At 41.8% G+C, this 11,641-nt stretch overlaps 1 long non-coding RNA gene across 1 annotated transcript; it reads left to right on the forward strand.

Moving 5' to 3' along the window:
* Window positions 1-525: 525 nt before the first annotated feature.
* Window positions 526-11,385, forward strand: LOC309553719. The gene is made up of 3 exons (XR_014225182.1): window positions 526-634; window positions 7,177-7,281; window positions 11,316-11,385. It is a non-coding gene; the product is annotated as an uncharacterized lncRNA (long non-coding RNA).
* The last annotated feature ends 256 nt before the right edge of the window (window positions 11,386-11,641 follow it).

The following is an 11,641-nucleotide window of genomic DNA, read 5'->3' on the forward strand; positions in this document are numbered from 1 at the left end:
AGACAAAGGATGGCTTGGAAGAGAGTACCTGTACCCCTTTATCAAATACTCAAATACTTTGGCCACCTAATGCGAAGAGAGGACTCATTGGAAAAGACCCTGATGCTGGGAAACATGGAAGGAAAAAGGAGAAGAGGATGACAGAAAACAAGATGGATAGATAACATCATCGAAACAATGAACATTAAGTTAAGCTAGCTCCAGGAGGCAGTGGAGGACAGAAAAGTCTGGTGCGCTATGATTCATGACGTTTTAAAGTTGGACATGACTAAACAACCTGTCCCTGTTCTCTGAAAAAAAGCCCTGGGTGCAACTGCAAGAACACATGCACACATAGACACATACTCAAATACCTGGAACAATAAGAACACTTATTAAATGGTATCGCAAAATTCTAATTTCCTCTAGCTGTTCAAGGCATAATCCACACGTATATTCAGGGCACACCCAAATGATATTGAGCAAAGTGATAATTATAAAGGTATGTGGTCTAGCTACATGCCAGTAATTATTGTATGTATATATAGGGGATTCTGAATCAGTTTATTGCTGTCTGATATCAGTCAGTAAACTGAGCTTGGAGACACATCAAAGGAAGAGCTACACAAGGATAATGGAAAAAATCAGGGATCAGGTACTTATTTTTTCTGCTAAAAAAATTTGGATTAGATACATTTTCATTATTTGGTAGTGTATAGGCAAATACTTAGTAAAAAATATTTCATAGATGTTAATAGTGTAATATTGACTAGAATGAGGAATGACTAATGAAGTGAAGTAAGAAAATCCCCTAGGGATGAACCACTCTACATAGGTTCAGGAGGCTAGCACAGAGGTAATAAGCAATTTTTTTTTGTTCACTCAGTATACCAAAAGGCATTTTTTTTAGTTTTGTATGGAATGGAGAGGATTTAAAGTGATTGTAAAGGTTTTTTTTTTTTTTTTTTTTTTTTAATAAACATATTATACTTACCTGCTTTGTGCAAGAGTTTTGCACAGCGGTAGCCTCGATCCTCCTTTTCTGGGGTGCCCCTGCGGCGCTCCTGGCTCCTCTTTATTGGGTGCCCCCACGGTGAGCCGCTTTCTATGGGGACACCCGTGCGGGCACGCTCATGAGTCCCGTCCCTGCTCCCATGTCATTGGACCTGATGGCTCGTACTGCTATTAATCTATCAAATAAGGAGCCGCTGGGCTCGTGCTTGTCGCTGGACGTTCAGGTTCAGGTAAGAATAGGGGAGAGTCTGGGGGACAGCTGCAACCAAGAAGGTTTTTTACCTTAATGCATAGAACGTGAGACTTTAAAACTCCTCTAAAACATCTGTCGGGTTGCTAGTGCTGTAGGGAGATTTACAGTCATCAGTGAAAGTGAAAGAAACCCCCATATTTTGGGTTGTTGTCATCAGAACAGTAATAAAAGATGAAATCTTCCAGTGTGGACACTAGTTCTGATGACCTTGGGGACAACCAGGGATTTTCTGAATTGGAGAATTCAAAGAGACACAAATGAAAAACAAAAAAAAAAAATGGGAAGCAAAAGTAAAAACTGACATTGGTTATAACCCTCCCTTACACTATCCAAAATATGAAAAAATATGAAAAAAATATGAAAAAATATGAAAAAAAGTTTTGCCTTTAGTTCTACTTTACCAAAGACAGTTATGGGAGGAGAACACCAGTCAACATTGGAATAGAACCTGAATATTTGGTCTTTTACCAGTTTTCCTACCCACTAGTTGGACCTCTTTCATCACTGAAGTTTAGTTTTGGATACAGTAAAGAGGGATTAGAATGCTTGTTAGCTGTTATTGTTGTGTGTGCCCCCATTAGAGAGATTCACTCTCTCTATTTGTCCTGTTTACTATTATCATTGAAAGTGAAAGTAAAAGAAAATCCAAAATTTTGGGTTGTAGAAGTAATAGAGGGGAAATCTTCCAATGAAGACCTGGTTTTGGTGACCTGGGGGTTCCTAAGGAATTCCCTCAATTTGCAGGGATTTCCTATCACTTCCTGTTTGGGTAAGGGACAGGAAGTGAAATCTCCACAATGAGACACAGATGATGACAAAAACCTGACAGGGGTTTTAATCCTCCCTTGCTCTATCTAAAATAAAATAAAACATTGTTTTGCTTAAAGTTCTACTTTAAAGCTGGGTCACACTAGCTGCAGCTCGCAGCAGGGGTCCGGTGTGTCCCTGTTCTCAGTTTTTTAGGTGCGAATCAGGGCTGAATGTTTGCCTGAATTAAAACCTGAAACAGAGCCAAAGGCGCACAGGACCTTTTTTCAGTGCGGACCCCGGCTGCCCCGGAGCTGTGTGAACCGGCTCCATTTAGAGCCAGTCACAGTCTCCTGTCATGCGAATTGGATGCGGTGAAATCCACATCCAATTCGCATAAGTGTGAACCCAGCCTAAAGCAATAACTTAGATTTATATTTCAGTATGTTTGGCACCATGTCTAACTCATACCTTCTAACTTTTTGTGAGGAGAAAAAGGGGCACCTTTTAGTTTAAACTTTGAAGGTAAAGGATATATACCTTCAATGCTTCAATTGACATGGTCCATGAAAAAGTGATACTTAACCACTTTAGGACTGCTCACGTTGTTGCTACTGCAGCAAGGTGGCAGCCCTGGGTCTAGCGACATAGACCTATGTCGCCGGACTCCTCCCTGACTCGGTGACGCGTGCGCGCCACCAGAGGCTCGCTCCCGCTGTGTTTAGACATAGAGGGAGTCGGGCCGGAGGAGAAGAGATGGCGATCACTGTCTCTCCTCCCCGATCGTTGGGGAAAAACTGAGGAAATCCGCCCACTTGTGTAAACAAAGCGGCGGATCTTCTCTGTGACAGACAGGGACAGATCACAGGATTCAGCATAGCTGAACCTGCAATCTGTGTCTGTGTCACACAACCCCCCCCCCCACACACACGTAAGTAAGCATGAGGCATACATTTAAACCCTTGATCACCAACAGCGTTAACCCCTTCCCTGCCAGTGTCATTATTACAGTAACAGTGCATATTTTTAGCACTGATTACTATAGTAATGTCACTGATCCCCCCAAAAGTGTCAAGCTGCAATGTCGCAGTCCCGCAAAAAATCGTAGCTCGCCGCCATTACTAGTAAAAAAAAATAAAAACAATAAAAGTTACAAATCTTTCCCGTAGTTAGTAAACACGATAACTTTTGCACAAACCAATTAAAATATGCTTATTGCGATTTTTTTAAACAAAAATATGTAGCAGAAAACAAATTGGCCTAAAATGTTAAAAAATTTTGATTTGTAAATTTTTTTTGGGGAATGTTATATGTCAGAATGTGAAAAATATTGGGGTTTTTTTTTTTTTCAAAAATGTCGCTCCTTTTTTCAAAGATTAAAAAATCGCACAGGTGATCAAATACCACCAAAAGAAAGCTCTATTTGTGGGGAAAAAGAAGGACATAAATTGAATTTGGGCACAGCGTAGTATGACCTCGCAATAGTCCGTTAAATTAACGCAGTGCCGAATCGCAAAATATGGCCTGGTCAGGAAGGGGGTAAAATCTTCCGGTCTTAAAAATACAAAGACATGTAGCTAAATACATTTTGGCCTAAATATATGACAAAAATTGAATATATTGGATATATTTTAACTGTCAAAGTAGAAAATGTCAATTTTTCGCCAAATTTTCGCTCTTTTTTTATTAACATCACAAAAAATAAAAAGCGCAGAGGTGATCAAATACCACCAAAAGAAAGCTGTTTGTGGGAAAAAAGGATGTAAATTTTGTTTGGGTACCGCATTGCATGACTGCACAATTGTCAGTTAAATTCACGCAGTGCAAAGTTGAAAAAAGTGGCCTGGTCATTAAGCAAAAAAATCCTTCGGTCTTAAAGTCGTTAAAAAATAATTGGTTAAACCAACAAGAGATTTTTTTTCTCCTCTACATGATCTTTCTACTGGCTTTTCAAACTAACAAGCCTGCTGGACAAAGGTCATTCAGTGCATTGTGGTTTAAATTAGTGATCAACCGATATTGGTTTTTCGTTGCCAATACCGATATTTTGGCCATTGCATATCGGTATCGGCTGATATTGGCAGATATTTTCATACATTATTTTTTTTTGTTTTTACTTGACAGGTACTCTTGTGGAGGGATCTAGGGGTCTAAAAGACCCCAAACCCCTCCTCTGCACTTAAAAGCATTCAAAACGCCAAGTTTGGCTGTTTTGAATGCTGTCATTTTTTTAAATCTGGTGCCAGTACCTGGAAGTGATGTTATGACATCACTTCATTGCTTATATCCTTAATTTGTACATATGTGAGTGGCATATTCAAAAACATTTGTAAATGGAATTATACTATGTGACATCATTTTACCCTTACATGAGCAATATTTGAAATATCGGCAATATCGGCTAGTTCCGGGGCCGATACAGATATATCTGCAAAAGTCAATATCGGCCCTCGATATATCGGCCTTGCCGATAATCGGTCGATCCCTAGTTTAAATAAATGAATTCCCTAGGGTAAATTTGTACATAAAATTGCCTAGAACGTGCATCTCAGGCCCTCGAGATTCACCTCAAACCCATGGAGCAGCAAATCTGAATCTCATCCCTGTTTCAGACTAAACTTAGCACATTTAAAACAAGTATTGGCAACATTTGTTACTGTGACATGCCATAAATAGAAATTAGTGAGTTTCATTTTGGTGAAGAATGCTGATAAAACTAGATTTTTAAATAGTTGAGTAGTATGTTGTATAACAAGAAGCTGTTTCCATTTCTTTACATTGTCTGGAGAAAATCAAAAGAGTTGTCCCTGTAGAATCCATTTGTGTTCTGTGATGCTGGATTTTACCACTAGGTGATGCTGTGGGTGAACTTATAATTGTTCTGGACCTGCTGAAAATAGTTGTAGTAGAAGAAGAAATTTCACAAGCCAATATAAAACTATCAGGGGTTAAACCAGAGTGCTTCCTAAATTCATCAGAATATTTGTTTTTATTTATATACTGTATATACTGGGAAACACTTTTTGAAAGATAAAAAGTGCATTTTATATACAACTATATAGATCAGACCAAAATGAGGGACAAATCAGAGGGAAAGAGACAAGAGGGACTTTGTTCCAAATCAGGGACCGTCTCTTGAAATCAGGGACAGTTGGGAGTTATGTTTTTGCATCTCCAACATGCTAAAAAATTTGCCTGTTGGGTGGTGAAAAAATGCATTTTTTAAAATGGAGATTTATAAGCTTTAACCACTTATGCCCCGGAGGATTTGGCTGCTCAAAGACCAGGGCCAATTTTGCGATTTGGCACTGCGTGACTTCAATTGCGCGGTCGTGCGACGCTGTACCCAAATGAAATTGACGTCCTTTTTTTCCCACAAACAGAGCTTTCTTTTGGTGGTATTTGATCATTTTTACTTGCGCTATAAACAAAAAAAGAGCGAAATTTTGAAAAAAATAACAATATTTTTCACATTTTTTATAGGCCAATTTGTTTTCTGCTACATATTTTTGGTGAAAAAAAATCGCAATAAGCATATTTTGATTGGTTTGCGCAAAAGTTATTGCGTTTACTAACTACGGGAAAGATTTATGTCATTTTTATGGGTTTTTTTTTTAAACTAATAATGGCGGTGATCTGCGATTTTTTTGCGGGACTGCGACATTGCGGCGGACAGATCGGCTTGACTGACATTTTTGACACTTTTGGGGGTACCAGTGACAATACTACAGTAATCAGTGCTATACATATGCACTGTTACTGTAAAAATGACACTGGCAGGGAAGGTGTTAACTTTATTGGTGAACAGTGGGTTAAATGTATCCTTAGGGGCGTGATTCTAACTGTGGCGGGGCATGGCTTGTGATGTAACCACAGAGACATATGATCCTACATAGCAGGATTGTACAGTCTATGCTGTTACATCAGTGAGAATGACAGGCGGCTTTGTTTACATTAGCCGCCTGCCTTTCTCCCTCTCCAGCGGGAGATTGCGAGTGGCCGGCAGACATCGGAGCCGCCGGTCACTCGCGCGGGATGTTAGTGAGCGAGTGGGGGCGGGGGCGGGAGCGCGGCGGCGCACGCTCGCCCCCTAGAGGCTCGTGGGTGAGCGACGTAGTCCTACATCGCTTTGCCCAGTAGGGGCTGACCGCTGCAGTAAACAGTCGTGCGGCGGTCGGCAAGTGGTTAAAGCAAGTGTTACTTAACTTAGAACCTGCATTCACTATATCTGGTCTCCCACAGTACACTGAACATAGAAATGCAATTATTTTAGTAATTATAAACTGCTAAATACATTTTCTCATCAGCAGTATATAGCATATAGCAGCCTTGTGACTTCTATCAGTTTCTAGTAAAGCTGGTATGAGTATTTATTCTCCCCTGATCCTCTGTCTGGACATGTCTAGACAGTGCTCATTGGCCCTGTGCTGATCACATGCACTCTCTCAGGAAAAAAAAAAAGGTCTCTAGCAATACACACCAAACTGAGCATGTGCAGCTCGTCCCCTGGCTCTGTAAATATCAGGTTATTTTTTTGGAGACAGTGGAAGAAGAGGAGGATCAGAGAGACATGTTCAAACAGCCTTTATATACAATGCAAAGGATTAACCTCTTAGGCTCCACAGTGAGTATAACAAGCATGCTTAAGGCTCCATTCACACCTAAGGGTATCGTTTTCAGGCGGGGGGTTTTTTGGGGCGCTTTTCAAGCGTTTCTCTGGGTGTTTTTCAGGCATTTTTGCAGGTGTTTGGACACTTGTAATCTGCCAAAAAAGAAGCTCATGTACTTTTTTGAGCTTCAGGCATTTTGCTTCAGGTGAGAAAACGCTCATATGTGAACAGGGGCCATTGAAATGAATGGGATTTTGCTTGTTGGGTATTTTAAGACTTCAGAGATGAGCGTTTTATGAGCTGAAAAAGGCTCAGGTTTGAACACTGCATATATAGACTGATTTTACTGCTGTGGGTTTGGTAAAACTTTAACTTTCTGTTGCCTGTTTGCACTTTAATAAAGTGCTATATAGAAGTAGATTTACTAGATATATACTATACTGTAAGTCCTTTGTGCAGATGCCTTTGGAAATATTGAACACTTTTCGCATCTGTCTGGAATTTACTATTACTTACGACTATTTTAGTATATTTCTAAATACGTGATACTGTAACTACATTTTCTCTTTTCAGCAAAGGCTACAAAAGGTAGTGAATGATGCTGGTAATAAAATTGTAGTGGTTATGTTCATGAACAAAAACTGTCCTCATTGCAAAAGAGCATTGCCTTGGATGGAAGTAAGTACTTCAAAGGTGTATTTTATTTAATAATAAAAGTTAACTGTGATTAACAGCAGACTCTCATCTGCCGATTTCACCCTGTTTGTTCAGTGTTATTAAACCTTTGTGAAAAAAAATATGTAGCAGCATACTTTTTCTGTCTCTCATTTCGCTGCAGCCACCTTTTCTGCAAAATCATTATTTGAAAGTCATGTCGAAGGTATTTTCTGCCATAGAGTGGCAACACTACCATGCAGGGCCTCACTGCAGCCCCAGTGTAGCCACCCTGATGTTCGCGCTCCCAGCCTTCAGCTTGCTGTGTCGAAATGCATAGGCAGTATCAAAGGCCCCAATTACAAACCACTCTACAGCTCCTCCCACAAGGGTTATTATGGACAGTGGCTTCATTCCTGGTAATCTCCTGAGCCAATGCTGCACACCCGACTGTTCAATTAAGTGAACATTGTCGGCTCTTTTAACTGGAAGTTCAGGAATGCAACACAGAGAGGGACCGAGCATTGAACTTAAAAAAGCAAATAGTAAGTCTTTAGGGCAATTTTATTAGTAGCCTGTGAGGCTCTGGGGAGCGAGCGCGCCGCCGGCGGCGCACTCCCGCGCAGTCACGGACCCCCCCGCGCGTGTGACTGGCGGACCCGATGTCCGCCGGCCACTCTGCGATCGTCGGGGGAGAGGGAGAAAGGCAGGCAGCTTGTGTAAACAAGATGCCTGTCATTCTCCCCTGTGTAGAAACACTGATCATACGGTTCTACTATGTAGGACCGTTGATCAGTGTTCCTACAGCTCAAGCCACAGCCAATCACAGTTAGAATCACACCCCTAGGGACATACACAGCCCCTCCCTCTCAAATAAAGTTAACCCCTTCACTGCCAGTGTAATTTTACATTAACAGTGCATATATATAGCACTGATTACTGTAGAAATGTCACTGGTAACCCCAAAAGTGTCAAAAATGTCAGTCAAGGGTCCGATCTGTCCGCCCCAATGTCGCAGTACCGCAAAAAAATCGCAGATCGCCGCCATTACGATTTAAAAAAAAACAACAAAAATGACAAAAATCTTTCCCTTTGTTAGTAAATGCGATCACTTTTGCGCAAACCAATCAAAATACGCTTTTTGCGATTTTTTTTTTTACCAAACATATGTAGCATAAAACAAATTGGCCGAAAATTTTAAAAATTTTGATTTTTACTTTTTTTTTGGGGGAATTTCATATAAAAAAATGTGAAAAATATTGTTATTTTTGCAAAATTGACGCTATTTTTTTGTTTATAGCGCGTGATCAAAAAATCGCACAGGTGATCAAATACCACCAAAAGAAAGCTCTGTTTGTGGGGGAAAAAAAGGACGTCAAATTTGTTTAGGTACAGCGTCGCACGACCGCGCAATTGTCCGTTAAAGTCACGCAGTGCCGAATCGCAAAATACCCCCTGGTCTTTTAGCAGCCAAATCCTCCGGGGCTTAAGTGGTTAAGGCTCATTCACTATATTTGCTGCATTAGCGCACGTGTTAACATGCATTATGTCGTGTGTTTGCTTAAAGCAGTCTATTTAAGCTGCCTAACACAATTAACACACCAAAAAGGGTGTGCGTAGCATTTTTGGGACAATATACTGTGCTGAGCTGTAACATGTCAATTGGCAAGGTGCCTTGTGGTGCCATTACTGTAGCATATTGATTTAAACTGGCCCTAAGTGTCAAATTGTTATATTTACCTAGTAGGTTAAAAGTAATAAAGATACAAGTAACTTACTTATTTAATTAAAAGGTAATGCTTTTAATCTTATATATTACGTAGTTAGTCAGGTTGAAAAAAGACATAAGTCCATCTAGTTCAACCCAAAAAAAAAAAAAAACATACATATACACAATCCTATACCCACAGTTGATCCAGAAGAAGGCGAAAAACCTCAGCACAGCATGATCCAATTTTCTACAGAGGTGTTTTCCTCTAGATGAGGTTTTACTAATGATTTGTACAGGGCCAAAATGATATCTCTCTCTCTGGACCCCATACCTCTCTTAATACAAGAATGGATTCTGCTTACTTTGGAAACCGCAGCTTGGCTCTGCATGCTATTATTAATTAACTATTAATAGGGGTTGACCAATTATCTGTGTGGCCGATTATCGCAGGGCGATATTCACTTTTTTTTAAGAATCGGTATCGGTCACAAACGTACTGATGTTACCAATACTGGCCTCCCGCTGCCGCGGCGGCCATCTTTTTGTGGCCCACTATGTCATTGGTCCGGGTAGAAGTAGCCAGGACTCAAAAAGTGTTGCACTGCAGGCCCAGTGTCTCCGCACTGACAGTCCTGGCTTCTTCTACCCAGATAGGGCAAAGGCCGCATCCCTTAATCCCGGACAGTGCACGCTATGGAGCGGCTGGACCAGAGAGGGTATGCCAGCCAGCCAGCAGCCACCCAACCACCCACAGCAGGGTGTCAGCCAGCCAGCCACCCACAGCAGGGTGCCAGCCAGCCAGCCACCCACCCACAGCAGGGCGCCAGCCAGCCACCCACCCACAGCATGGTGGCAGCCAGCCACCCACCCACAGCAGCCAGCCAGTCAGCCACCTAGAGCAGGGTGCCAGCCAGCAAGCCACCACAGCAGAGTGCTAGCCAGCCACCCACAGCAGGGTACCAGCCACCCACCCACAGCAGGATGCCAGCAAGCTAACCACCTACAGCAGGGAGCAAGACAAATTTAAATGTACAGAATTTTAGCACCTGATATGGGCTATCGGCCTGAAAAATCGGTATCAGCCCTGAAAAAATGACATCAGTGGACCCCTAATTATTAAGTTTATACATGCATATATAAATGTACAGAGACTGGGAAGATGGAATAAATTAAAAGAGCAGGTTACTCTAAAGCTGGACGCACACTTTGTAATATAACTGTACTACTTACTATATGTGAGAGGTAAAAACAAAGGACCCCTTCACACCAGTGGGTCCATATAACATTTTTAGAAAATTGTATGAGGGGTGTAAGTGAGGGTCCCACTTACCTGTTCTCCGGTGCAGGGATACACGTTCTGCTATTCCCAGGCAGAAGGCGCATGTGCAGTGACGTGTTGGTGCCAGGTGGCGCCATTTTTAAATGTAAGGTGCCTCACCGAAATGTAAATGAGACTCCTCCACAGCCCCTGCATCTCCTTAGGAGATGCAGTACTGCGGGCATGGTACAGGAGATTCTCCTGTACTATGCCCGCAGCACTGCATCTCCTGTACTATGCCCGCAGCCCTGCATCTCCTGTACCATGCCTGTACCATGCCTGTACCATCTCCTGTACCATGCCTGTACTATCTCCTGTACCATCGCCTGTACCATGCCTGTACCATCTCTTGTACCATGCCTGTACTATCTCCTGTACCATGCCTACAGCCCTGTATCTCCTCAGGAGATGCAGGTCTGCGGGCATGGTACAGGAAGTTCTCCTGTACCATGCCCGCAGCCCTGCATCTCCTGTACTATGCCCGCAGCTCTGCATCTCCTGTACCATGCCCATAGCCCTGCATCTCCTGTACCATGTCCACAGTCCCTGCACCATGCCCGCCGCCCGTGTTTTGGGTCTCGTGGTGGTCCAGTTGGGTCAAGCAGCTGCTGCATTTCCCACCCTAGGCTTATACTCGAGTCAATACGTTTTCACAGTTTTTTGTGGTAATAATATCCTCCCACTCTGCTATTCTGAACACCCCCTGGATCAATCAAGGGATCCCACTGACAAGAAGAGCAAGGTAAGGCTTGGGACAGGAAAGGGTGACCACATGGGAAGCAGCATAAGGCAGATGAAGTGCCACTAGGGCTTTGAAATGAGTGGTTACCGATCAAGTCTCCAGATCCCCCCTGAGTCTCCAGCTATCTCCTGAAGTTTAGTACAGTTGCTGCTGACTTTAATAATGACTTTAATGCAGGCTTAAAATTGAATGTTGCACAATGTTACAGTGAGTGTCTCCAAATATAATCTTTGTAATGTATATTTGTCACAGATGAAATCATTAAATATTTCCTTTTTATTTAACAGAAATTTGCTGTGGAAATAGATTATGTCATTTTTGTAAGAATTGATGTTGGAGAAAACCCAGTAAGTGCTATATAAAATCTTTTTTTCACAGCAGGCCTGCTATTTTTTCCTAATACTATTTTATATTTCATTATTAGGAGTTTGTGAAGGAGTATGATCTCACTGGAGTACCAGATTACTTTTTCATCAAGAATGGAACTTTGGTATGTGATAATACAGATTTATGTATTCCTAACACATGTTTCTCATTATGTCATTTTTGTTATACATGTGTCAGGGTTTTTTTTTGCTAGCCAGAATTCTGATGTGTGTGCGGCCCTTCCAGT

The sequence above is a fragment of the Pelophylax lessonae genome, assembly GCF_965119305.1.
Source record: "Pelophylax lessonae genome assembly, chromosome: 1".
Taxonomy (NCBI): Eukaryota; Metazoa; Chordata; class Amphibia; order Anura; family Ranidae; genus Pelophylax; species Pelophylax lessonae.